Source organism: Chaetura pelagica, unplaced genomic scaffold (assembly GCF_000747805.2).
Source record: "Chaetura pelagica isolate M959 unplaced genomic scaffold, ChaPel_1.0 scaffold471, whole genome shotgun sequence".
Lineage (NCBI taxonomy): Eukaryota > Metazoa > Chordata > Aves > Apodiformes > Apodidae > Chaetura > Chaetura pelagica.
In genome coordinates, this window is record NW_009952430.1 from 3,372,062 (window position 1) to 3,381,277 (window position 9,216).

Consider the following 9,216-nt stretch of genomic DNA (forward strand, 5'->3'; position numbering starts at 1 on the left):
TTTATAGCTGCACAGTGCTCGCCACCAGCAGTTTTGCTTTGACTTTGCCAAGTGCTGCAGCTGTTTTAATGAGCCATGAACAAGTGTCTGTTTCTAGCCAATGTTGCTCGTGTTCTCCACTCTCCTCAGCCCTGATGGTGGGCAGGGATGTGGCCTTTTCACTGACCCTGAGACCAGCCTGGCACTGCTGCCACCAGTCCAGTGTGCTTCATAAGACCAAACATCAGTGCTTCCGTCTCGCCACTGCAGGCAGAATGGCGGGCATGTTCCCCCTCCCATGCTGGGGCTCTGTGCTTCAAATGTCACACTCGGCTTAGCTCACTGGAGACCTTTTTCACCAACTTCTGGGCTTATTTAACCTCTTTTGTGACCCTGCATAGCTCGTTATTGCATCCTAGATTGAATCTCACTGAGATTGTTGCCGACAGAGATGAGGTGGAAATGAAGTGTCTAACATCACCTATTGGTGACCCAGCAAGGCCAGGCAAACTGTCGTTTTCTGGCCCATTGCTGAGCAAAAAAACCACATCACTTGTGGTTTTTTGTTGTTTTCTGAATTGGCATATTTTTAAAAGCTTATTTTTTCCTCAAAAGACTTTCCCAAAACCATTTTCCCAGATGCCATTTTCAGCCATTTAGTAGCATACCAGAAATAAAATGGAGGCTGCAGGGTCTCTGATTTCCATTTGGAGTTGTCTAGTTTAGGCAACTTCTGTGGCAAAACTGGACTCTGACACAGAGGGCTAGAAATGGTTGTGAAATGGTTGTGAAAATGGTTGTGAAAAGACAGTAGTACTGGCAAGATTCCCAAGGAGGGGGCTTCCCACATTCAACCAATTCTACCAAGCACAAACTGGGCTAATGCCCAGACCTAGAGACTAGAGACCAGGGCAACTCTGCTCCAGAATCTCGGCTGGAAAAGGAGCGAGAGTAAAGGCCATGCTCCTGTTTCTCCAGTCATGGAGGCCTTTGCATAAGGCTTGCAGCAGTGGGCATCTCCTGCTGGGCTGTCAGAGCTGGTCCTGCTATCACAGAGGCTGATGCTGTCCCTTGGGACAGAGCGTGCTTGGCTGGGCAGAAGGTGCAGACCTCGTGCCCTTCCTGGGTTATGTTCTTCATCAGGCCAGGCAGTCACTAAAGGCTTCCCAAAACAGACAAGGCAGAGTTGCTGAAATAACTAGTAATTCCTAGCAGCTCTGCTTAATCGTATGGGAGGAGCAGTTGAATGAGGTGTGTAACATTTCTAAAGCCATAATTATGCCCCCAGCCGTAGTTGTATCCCACAGCTTTTCCTCAGGCTTGGCACATCCCTGCAGCTAGGCTTCCCAACCTCCAGCCACCCATACAGGACCTCAGCCATCCCAGGCCTCACAAATGCTGGCTGGGGAAAAGAAGAAACAGGACCAGTACAGAGAGAAAGAGATGCATGCCAAGGTATTTGCCGCTGCCCCTACCTTTCAGGCATTAAACTCTAATTCACATCTATCCAGTAAAAGCCCAAAAAACTTTCAACGGGCTGACAGAGATGGAGCCTCCCAGGAGCCATTTTCCTTCCAAATGCTTTGTTCTGTACTTTCATCACAGTTAAGGTGGATTCTCCATCCAGAGCCTCTGCTGCTGATCCCATCTAGAGCTCCTCTTCAGCAGCACAACCAGCTTGCTTGCCACAAATGAGAAATGAAAACATGAACCTTTGAGCAGCCAGTGACATAGGATTGAGGTGCCGTGGCATGGGTGGCTGTGTAGAAGGACAGGTTTAGCATATTAAACATAATTATTAACTATTAAGGGTGCACCATTTATTGCAATATATCTTTATTTTAAAAAAGGAGAAAAAAGTATATAGTGTTCAGAAGCTGTGAAAATAGTGTAAGAAGTGTACATTGTGAACTCATTTTGTTTTTTTGGTGTTTTTTTTTTTTTTGTACCATTGAAAAATGTATAAAATAATTATCAAAAAGCTGATGTGCAGGGATGTTGCCTTATTGTCTGTAAAATGGAGCTCAGGAACATAACTGCTTCAAAGAGCTTCAGAATATTTTATCCAGTATCCTGGTTTTAGTTCCTCCTCTATTTAAGATATTATACATGGATCAGAGTGTTTATGTAATAGTTCTATCCTTTTGCCTGCAGGTCAGTTGAAATAAAACTAGGATGCAAATGTGACCTTGTTATTTTCATTTTGTAAGGTCAGCCATGAATGAGAAGATTCATTAAAAGCTGTTGAAATACCTAGCTTCCAGGCCTTCCCTCAGGTGGAGGCAGCTGTTCAGAAGAGAACTTATTCTACAAAACTGCTTGTGACGATTTCAAAACAAATCTTTTTTTTTTTTTTTAAACAAAAAACGATCAGGGCCACCAACTTTCAGGCCCTGCACCATTTGCTCCAGGACCTGCAGGACCTGCCAGCCCAAGAGTGGGGGCACAGCTCAACAACCAGCAGCCCCCAGGTCAACACCTCCATGGCCAGAGATGTAGGGCAGAGGAAGGAGAATAACATAGCACTTGAGGGCAGCAACTCCCAGGTACACGGTCCCTTGGGTGGGGAATCTGGCTTCCTGCTTGATGATGAAGTTGATGCTGAAGATGATGAAGGCCAGTCCAACCAGAGAAGAGGCACTGCAAGCAGGACAAGGAGATGTACATGAAAACACTGGTGGAGGGACCCAGCACCTCAGCAGCCAGGTGAGGCATGGGTTCCTCAACTGAACTCCCAGGCAGGCAACTGGAGGACCTTGGCTGCATCCCTGCAATGGTGGTCTGCGTGGCTGGGGACCCTGGCTCTGTCCCCAGTGTGCTGCTCTTAATGCTTGGGGAACTTGGTTGCATTGCTGGGAACCCTGTGTCCCCAGGGCAGTGGCACTAGAATCAAAAGTCTTCCTACGTGAGGGCTCTCCTGCCCTCTTCTCAGGGGCCACTGGGGATATTTATTTACTTACTTATTTTACTTATTTATTTGATAAAACTATCAGGGGATGGAGGCAGCTTATGGCACCCCAGCTCATTGCCATGGGGGCATGGAGCCTCTGGGACCCTTCCCCTCCCCCCACCTCTGGATTTCATGAGTGCCTGTTGTAGCACCTGGAGCAAAGCACTTCTGCTTTGGCTTCCAAAATTCAGTTGAAAACCCAAGAAAAAAAAGAAATAACCAACAAAAAAAACCAAAACCAAACCAAAACAAAAGGTTGAATGGGTTTTTATTGGCTTTAATATAATTTAAAAACCTAATCCCTTTTTTAAGGGCATCAGTCCCTGCCTTTTCTCCTGGCCACGGAATATCCCTTGGCAGGGCAGGGGGTGGGGCTGAGCCCTTCATGGATGTCCAGCCACAGCCACTTGCTGGTCAGCTGGGGTGGGGGGGGGTTTGGCTGGTGACAGCCCGTCTTGCACTGACATCCCCTGGGGGCTGGAGGAACCTCGGTGCCCAGGAGAGGTAGGGCAGAGGCTGTCCTTGTGTCCCTCTGCCTTGGGGACAGCCTGGGCTTATCCCTCAGGAAGCCTGGCAGGAGAGAGCAGAGGGAGCTGGGCTGGAGGGGGAGCAGCCATGGAGACACAGGTGCAGATAAAAACTGACCTCCCCTGTGGGCACCCTGCCCAGCCCACTGTCTCCTTCCTGGAAAATATCGAATTTTCAGCCAGAATTGCTGGAAAATTTTGAGCATGAAAGTGCCACAAAACAGCAAATTTTGAGTCCGAAATTTTTTTACTGTGAGAGTGACAGAGCACTGGAACAGGCTGCCCAGGGAGGTTGTGGAGTCTCCTTCACTGGAGACATTCAAAACCCACCTGGATGCATTCCTATGTGATGTACTCTAGGTGACCCTGCTCTGGCAGGGGACTAGATGATCTTTCGAGGTCCCTTCCAGCCCCTAAGATTCTATGATTCTATGTCTACGGTTGTGTCTAGGGTCAAGGGTCTAGGGGTAAGCATCTAGAGTTAAGACTCTAGGATTAAGAGTTTTGGGTATAGGGTTAAGAGTGGAGTTACGTGTCTAAGGTTTAGGGTCTATGGTCTAGGGTTTAAGGTCTAGGGTTAAGCTTCTAGGTTGTCTAAGGTTAAAGGTCTACAGTTAAATGTCTACGGTAAGGGTCAAGGGATTAGAGTTAAATGTATAAGGTTAAAGTTCTAGGGTTAAGGGTCTAGGTAAAAACATCTTGGGATAGGGGTAGTGTATTAATCACCTTGGGTTAAGGGTTTAGGGTTAAGGGTGTGGAGTTCAGGGTCTAGTGTTAATTGTCTATAGTTAAGGGTCTAGGGTCAAGCATCTAGTGTTAAGGGTCTGGTGTTAAACATCTAGGGTAGCCTTTAGGGTCTAGTGTTAAGCTTCTAGGCTTAAGCATCTTGTTAATTGTCTACAGTTAAGGGTGAAGTGTTAGAGGGTCAAGAGTTAAGCGTCTAGTGATAAGGGTCTAGGGTCTATTGTCTAGGATTCAGGGTCTAGGGTTAAGCGTCTTGCATTATTGGTCTAGGGTTAAGGTTCTATTGGTCTAGGGTTTAAGAGTTTCAGGTTAAGTTTTAGGGGTCTAGGATTAAGGGTATAAGGTTCAGTGTCTAGGGTTAAGCTTCTATGGTTAAGGGTCTAGAAGCTAGGCTTAAAGGCCTAGGGTTCAGGGTGTAGAGTTAAGAGTCTAAAATAAAGTGTCTGCAGTTAAGGGCCTAGGATAAGGGTGAAAGGTTAAGGATATAGTGTTAAGGGTCCAAGGTTAGGAGTCTAAGATTAATGGTCTAGGTTTAAACATCTTTGGTTATGGGTCTAGCGTTAATCATCTTGGGTTAAGGGTCTAGGGTTAAGGATGTGGATTTGAGGGTCTAGTGTTAATTGTCTATAGTTAAGAGTCTTATATTAGAGGGTTTAGGGTTAAGGATGTGGATTTGAGGGTCTAGTGTTAATTGTCTATAGTTAAGGGTCTTATATTAGAGGGTTTAGGGTTAAGGGACTAGGGTCAAACGTCTAGGCTTTAGAGTCTAGGTTTAAGCATCTAGGGTTAATGATCTAGAGTTAAGGATCTAGGGTTAAGTGTCTGGGGTTAAGGGTCCTGGTTTAAGAGTCTAGAGTTAAGCATCTATGGTAAAGGGTCTAGGGTTAAGGGCCTAGGGTAAAGCTTCACTGGTTAAGAGTCAAGGATTAGGAGTTTTGGGTAAAGCAACTGAGGTAAAGGGACTAGAGTTAAGCATCTAGGATTAAGCATCCAGGTTTAAAGAGTCTAGGATTATGGGTCTGGCCTCTGAGGTTCATGATCTAGGTTTAAGTGCGTAGCATTAACAGCCTAGGGACTAGGGATAAGGGCCAAGTGATAAGTGTCTAGAGTTAAGCATCTGGTGTTCAGGGTCTAGAGTTAAGGGTTAAGCTTCTAGGGTTTAGCGTCCAGGGTTAAGCATCTTGGGTTAAGGTAAACGGTCTATGTTTAAGAGTCTGGAATTAAGCATCTAGGGTAAAGGGTCTAAGTTTAAGGATCTAGAGTACAGCATCAATGGTTTAGTGTTAAATGTCTAGGCTTAAGGGTCTAGTGTTAAGCGCCTAGGGTTTAGGGTCTAGGGTACAGCATCTAAGGTTAAAGGTTGAGGGTTAAGCATCTAGTGTTAAACATCTAGGGATAAGGGTCTACAGTAAGGGGTCTAGGATTAAGCATCTAGAGTTAGGTGTCTTGAGTTAAGGGTCTAGGGTTTAGTGTTAAGGGTCATGGGATAAGGGTTAAGAGTCTAGGTGTGGCATCAGGTGTTAAAAATCTAGGTTTCAGGGTCTAAGGTTGTCTAGCATTATGCTTCTGGGTGTAAGAGTCTTATGTTTAAGCATCTAGCTTTAATGGTCTAGGATTAGGTTCTATGATTCTATGGGTAATGGGTGCAATTGGAGCATAGGAGGTTCAAGGTGAATATTCGAAAAAAAATTTTTACTGTAAGAGTGACAGAGCCCTGGGACAGGCTGCCCAGGGAGGGTGTGGAGTCTCCTTCAGTGGAGACATTCAAAACCCACCTGGATGCGTTCCTGTGTGATGTACTCTAGGTGACCCTGCTCTGGCAGGGGGGTTGGACTAGATGATCTTTCGAGGTCCCTTCCAGCCCCTAAGATTCTATGATTAAGGCTCTGGAGTTAATTTTCTAGGGTGAGGGGTCTAGAGTGTAGGATTAAGGGTCTAGGGTCCAGGGTTAAGCGTCTTGGGTTTAGGGCCTAGGGTAAATGGTCTATGTTTAAGAGTCTGGAATTAAGCATCTAGGGTGAAGGGTCTTTGGTCTAGGATTTAGGGATACCTAACACTAGATGCTTAAACCCTTAATGCTCAATGCTGAATCCTAGACCCTTAACGCTGAACCCTTAACCCTATAGCCTAAACCCTAGACTTTTAAATGCTAGGCCCTTAGCCCTAGACGCTTTAGACCATCCATGGTCATGCTAGTCGACATGCTAGTCGTTTTAACCTAGAAGCTGTAGACTCTTACACCCGCAACACCAGACACTTTATCCTAGACCCTAAACCCTAGACCCTTAACCCTTTTTGCTTAATTCCAGACTCTTAAACCTAGACCATTAACTCTTAAACACAGACCCTAAGCCATAGATCTTTACTCTAGACTCTTAACCGTTATCCCTAAACCCATAACCCTAGACCTTAAGCCTTGGACCCTAATACTAAACCCTAGACAATAGATCCTTTACTATAGACACTTAACTCCAGACCCTTAACGCTAGATCCCTAACCCCAAACACTTAACCCTAGACACGTAACCATAGGGGCTTAACCCTAGATGTTTAAATCTTGACACTTATCCCTAGACCTTTAATCCATGACCCTTAAGCCATGACCCTTAACCCGAGATGCTTATCCCTAGACCCTATACCCTTAAACCTAAACTCTTAACTCCAGACTCTTAAATCTTTCCCCTTAACCCTACTCCTAGACCTTTAACCCTTAAACCTAGACCCTTAAACCCTAGACCCTTAACCCTTAAACTGAGACCCTTAAACTTCTACATTGAACACTAGATCTTTAATCCTAGATGCTTAACCCTAGACCCTTAACCTTAGACCCTTGACCCTAAACCATCTAACCCTGGACCCTTAAGTATAGAAACTTTACACTAGACACTTTACACCCTTATCCTAAGCTCTGGACATTGACACTATATGCTTAACCCTAGAACCTTCACCCTTAAACCTAGACCCTTAATCCTTGGACTTTAACCCTAGACTATAGACACTAAACCCTAGACTCTTAACCCTTAAACTGAGACTGTTAACATTTTACACTTAACATTTGATCTTTAACCCTAAATGCTTAGCCCTAGACTCTCAATCCTTGGCCCTTGACCCTAATCTCTAAAACCTCTAAGCATGGACCCTAAACTTCAACCCTTAAACCTAGACCCTAAGCCCTTGCCCCTTAACCCTAGACCCTTAACCCTAGTCCCTAGATCCTTAACCCTTAAATCAAGACCCTGTTGCCACAGATGCTACTGAGGTAGAAGAATCGTATTCTGCAACTAGATGGACCACAAAACTAGCCAGGGATATTCCATTCCATATATCTATATAAGCTCAGAAGAAGGTCAGAGATCACAGAAGACAACTTTCTTTCTGCTTCTTCTTCCCCTTCTCTTCCATCCATGGCTGGCATCCAGGGAAGACTCCATCTGTCCATCCCTGTTGATCCTCAGGCCCATGCATCCCTGCCCCTCATCACTCTCCCCTCAGCTCCTGTCTGCTCTGCCCCCTCTCCGGCAGCTCTGGGACATTTTGGGGCTGCTCACAGCTCAGGAGATGCCGGGGATATTCCTGGGGTCAGGGGGAGGCAAAAAGCTTTTGCACATTCCTGAACACATTTGTATATATTTGTACTGTATTTTCTTTTATCATTAGTGTTCAACTAAAGGTGTCTAGTTTTCAATCCAGAAGAGTCCCTCTCCCTCCATAATTTTGCCTCTCCTTCGCTCCCTGGGAGAGGGGGGAGGGGATCGAGAGCATTGCTGTCTGTGGTTTAATTGCCAATTCTGAGTCAAACTATAACAGGTCATTAGATTTATTACCTACAAATTCAGTGTCTTAATATAAATATTCTGTTTGTACCCCATAAAAAGGTCGTTCTTATGCTCTGATTCTTCAGATAATATTCTGATACAATCTCAGCAGTATTCCGATTAGGGTAATTAAATCTGTAGAAATAGAATCTACCTAAATCAGTGCTACAAATTGAATAGGTATTTTGGACAATCATTAGCTTAGTTAACACTCCTCAAACACACCAACTACAGAATAGCAAAGACATCTGCTTTACGAAGTCAAATGTTGCCTACTTTTTTTCAAAACATTTGGAATTTAGAAGTCTCCAAGTATCTAATGAAGTTAAAGTACTGTGAAATGTTAGGACTGGGGGAAGCTCCTGTAAACAAGTACAGAAGTAGTCTTCATTTAAATTACAAAACACTCACCTCCATAAAAAGCTTTAAAACTGACCCAGTCAAAAACAGTGCCCTGCAAAATCTAGCAGTATAAAGAATCTCTGTAAGCTAAAGCAGGTCATATATTGTGATTACACCACAATAAAATGTACTTAGTGTCAGGAACAAGGAGGAAATTTTGGGAGATGACAATAACACCTTCAGGCCATTTGATCTGAACCACTGCACTTCTTTGGGCAGCCTAGAGTAAAGCAGTTTTGTTTGCTGCTCAGAAAACACTTAAAAGAGAGGAATGCTGTATTTTCTGCATTTTGTTGCTAAACAGACTCTCCCATCTTGGGACAGGCTTCCCAGAGAGGTTGTGGAGCCTCCTTTACTGTAGACTTCGAAAACCTGCCTGGATGCTTTTCTGTGTGGCCTGCTCTAGGTGGTCCTGCTCTGACAGGGGGGTTAGACTCTATGATCTCCAGAGGTCCCTTCCAATCCCTACATTCTATGTTCTATGAGTCTATGTTCCATGAGTCTATGTTCCATGAGTCTATGTTCCATGAGTCTATGTTGCTGGGTTTACTTGGTTTAAAGAGCTATAGCACCTGCTGTTTTCAGCAGGTGGAAGAAAACTTCAGTGCCACATTTTTTTAATGGGCTTCATTGATACTTCAAACCCAGATGCTGCAATTAAAAACAAGCTTGCCTTTGTGTAAAGAAAGCATCAGAGGACGGTAATGATCCTGTAAAAGGCTCGTATTCCACAGGTTGCCTCTGCAGAACAGGCAACCTCCCACTACAGAATCTGGTCTGAAAATTTATCCCAACACTAA